This window comes from Pezoporus wallicus, unplaced genomic scaffold, assembly GCF_028554395.1.
Source record: "Pezoporus wallicus isolate ANWC-B61680 ecotype Strahan unplaced genomic scaffold, APGP_CSIRO_Pwel_v1 contig_3812, whole genome shotgun sequence".
Lineage (NCBI taxonomy): Eukaryota > Metazoa > Chordata > Aves > Psittaciformes > Psittacidae > Pezoporus > Pezoporus wallicus.
In genome coordinates, this window is record NW_026639618.1 from 217,551 (window position 1) to 221,489 (window position 3,939).

Here is a 3,939-nt window from a genome sequence, read left to right on the forward strand (position 1 = left end):
CTGCCCCTGATAAAGGAATGCCACTACTTGCGGCCAAGTAGAATTGCTGCTGTCACAGAGTCCTTCTTTCTGTGGTAGGGTTTTCTCAGGGCTTTCTCACAAAGCTCTGCATCTGCATAGCTCTGTATCCTGAGAATAAGTAGTGTTTAGTGGAGCTCAGCCATATTTTTCTTAAAGCCTATTCATTTAATTTCTTAGTCAATAATCCTAGATATTCTCAGGAAGGGGTTAATGATTTGTTATTGAGAGGACAACTATGGCACGTGGAGAAATCCCGAGTTTATTTGTTAGAAATAAGCATCCTCTTGAAAGGTATTAATTTCCTCTGAAAAAGATAAGAGAGGTGAAGGAAAGTCACTGTGTTGTGTGCACAGTTAATACTGGACATAGTGTGTTAGCATTGTAGTTCACTGTCCCCTTCACTGCTGCCTGTGAAGACTGGCTATAAATTTTTCATGGTAGGCGTTTGTTGTCTGTCCACTCGGTGCCTTGTCTAACGAAGTCCCTCTCAATTAAAAGTCTCATACTCCTGCTCTTATGCAAATAAAAAGTAACAAGATAAAAAGTTGTTCATGAGATAATTATGGCCAAAACACAAAACTGCACTCTAGACATACAAGTTGATATTTGTCATGGTAGAAGCACATCACAAGATGGTATACACCACAGACTAAGCATTCTCTGGGGGCTATTGACCCCCACTTCTGATCAGCAGCCCCTGTTGTGGTTTCCGTGCTGTATGATGATGACATCTTGGATCCATCCCCATCATGGTTACACCCACTTCTGCATGTACCCAGGAGATGGTTAGGCTGGAGTACCATAAACCAGGGACTTGTGGCAGCTCCAGGCTTCTATCCAATCTGAAGATCCTCACTGACAGCCCAGCTTTGCTTTTTCCCTGGGTGGGTTGGTGGAGCTGTTGCATTGTGATTTATTATCATGGGAGAGACCTGCAGTGCCACAAGATGGTATCAACTCCTGATGGATACTCACACATTAGGTCCTCAGAATAAGTGCCTCTTATCTGTCATCCTTACACAAATATGTGTTTACACTGACGTTTATGGTTGCAGTCTTGAAGTGCTGCCAGACCACTGAGCTTATTCTTGGGATGATGAACATATGCTTCCAAAGCTTCATTGTTGCAACACTGGTTGTAAATCAAACACTTTCTTCTTTTTTTTTTGTTTGTTTGTTGGGCAGTGGCTGGGAACATTAAGGTAGTATTCTCAATTTTTGAACTGAGAAATGCCTTTCCTTTTACTCCTTTACTCTACTTTTTAGTTCGATTCCAGTATTTTTACAGCTTTTCTAAAGAATTAACTGAATTGTGGTCAAGCATTTGTTTTAACTGTAGCTTCCATATTTTAGAGTTTTAGATACTTATGATATTTACAAGTGACTCTGAATCTGGTGCACGTGTTCAGTTGGCTGTGCATGGTGCTATGTTAACTCATTGACTTACTTTGAATGTACAGGTCCAGCCTTCTGTTGTGCTTCTTTTCAAAACCTCCATCATTTCCATCCCACGTCTGTTCACCATCTGGGGCCACTGTTTGTAGGGCAGAGGAGCCAGAGCATGGTGGAAGGCGGCATGGTTTAACATGTGGATAGAGTTGTGAAATAATGAGCACCCGGATTATGCAAACACAGACAAAGGCCCTTTAATAGTCCCCGTCATACTTCATTTGGACACATTGAACTGGAGCTCGTCCTGATCCTGGCTCTGAATGAACCACTGAGGGGCTTGCAGGTAGCTTTGCCTTGAGTCCTCTGCAAGGGGCACCCTGTAATTGCTCAGCCCAAAAAGCAGGATTTTGCATGGTGTGATCAAAGCGGTCTCCTAATCATGCCATTCCCCAACGCTTTGGCTGAAAACAACAAACCTATTCAACCTGTGAGGAGTGAATGCGTGAGAGATTTTCACCTGCTTATGGAGGCCTGGTAAAAAGCACTTGATTGCATGTGTTACAGTTCAAAGCTGGCTTAAAATTTTGTCCTTTGTTTGGGGTGTAGTGGTGCCTCATCCTGCCTTTTGATGGCTTTAGTATCGAGCTCTTCCCATAATTTCACTAAGACATATGAGGTTGGTCGCCCCGCTTTCATCTGTGCTAAATATAAATGGAAAAACAAACTGAACACAGCAAGGTAAATAAAGAACAGGAAGTGTAAGACAGACCTCTCGAGACTCTCAGTATTCCCACATGTTTTGTGTTATAAACCAGCAGGCGAGCACCAGCCTGCCACACAGGTGGAAATGTGTGTTTGTAGGCCACTGAACACTGAGTATTTACCCTGTATCAAATGACAGGAAGGGCTGAAGGAAATAGTATTGTGCTGAACCACTGTGAAAGGCTGTGAGGTTTCCAATATTCCCCAAATTTCTCTAGGGTGGGCTAGTGTTTGCATAGTAGCTTGCAGTATGAAAACACTGAGGCAGTGGCTCGCACTACTAAGAGAAAGATGTTCTTTATATTGGTGGTAAATAGAGGTGCTGCTGAAATCTAATGAGCTTTTATTACTAGGTAAGAAATTTGGAATTATACTGTGGAGCAATTATTAAAATTAACACTATTTTACGATGAATAGCCCGCTCCTCCATCTGCAAGGTCAAGCATTATCTGACATTAGACCAGCTGATGCAAGTGAACAAAGCAAACCAGGGTACACTTCATTTTGTGGACAGGACAATCCAAAGCATGTCAGTAGCTGGCTGTTAAATTTTTAAGGGCTCTCTCCTAAAGGTTGTCACAGCTCTATAAAATTGGTTACCTGAGAGACAGATGAGATTGTTAGTGGAGCTGGGAGCAATGGAAGGTTGTCAAAGACTGTATAAAGATGCAGGTGTTGAAAAGACAAAAGGGAAGAAGCAGTAGGGGGTAATTCACCATATCACTGGAATTTTCAGCCATTTCCCAGAGTATGACCTTCTGTCAGTGAGATGTGAAGGCCTTCAGCATTTGGCAGGTTTGGGTCTTTAGTGAAGGTTTCTGTGTTTTCACACAGGCAAGATACAATGAGGGCCTGACGTTGGAATATTTTTATAAGCATGCCTTTTCTAGGAGGTCTGGAAGGGTGACAGTCTGCCGGGGTAGAGGTAACAGTGTTCCTGTTTTCCTAAAAGAGCTAAGATGTACAGGTTTTATCAGATGTCCCTGGCTGTTCTTATCAGTTCTTATGAATCAGTGGAGGATACCTAGTTTCCACAAGTTACCATCCCTGAATAAAATACTCAGGCTTTGTCAAACCCAGAATCTTACATGACACTTGCAAGTTTACTCAGACTTACTTATTGCAGTGAGGGGCTGTGAATAAAGCTTGCAAGAGTCCTTGCAAGTCCTTGCCTTGCTTGCAAGAGTAAGGCCTTGGTTGTTTGTTTCATGCCAGTGGGAGGTGCTCACTCTACTTCTGTGGCTGCCTTTATATCTGTGTGTGTGCTTGGAGACCCTCCTGCTCCTATTAAGTTTATAATCAACTAGGAAAGATAAAAGAAAGGCTGCTTCTGTCCCCAGGGTAGATAGGGAATGGATACATAAGGTGATATTCACCTCACTTTTTTTTTGTAGCTACAACAAAAGGGGTTCCCTACCATGACCTGGTTGTATGGGTCCTCCCCAGAGCCAGTGCTGAGAAGAGGCAGGTCCACTTTGTACACCACCAAGAGCATCACCATTTCAGCACTGAGCCTACAAGGGAGACATGCGACTCTCTTACATGAGATGAGACAAATGCCACCCTCAGCAGCTTGCCCAGCTTAACACAGCTGTAGGTAATTAGTGAGCTGAGTTGAGTGCTTTTAAGAATCCCCAGCTTCCATGCTCTATTATGCTAGTCATCCTTCCTGTATACAACTTGCAGTAAGAAGCATCAATAACAGGTTCCTGTGAACCTTGGCACTTTCTGCTACAGATTTGAGGGAGGTAAAGGACACAACAC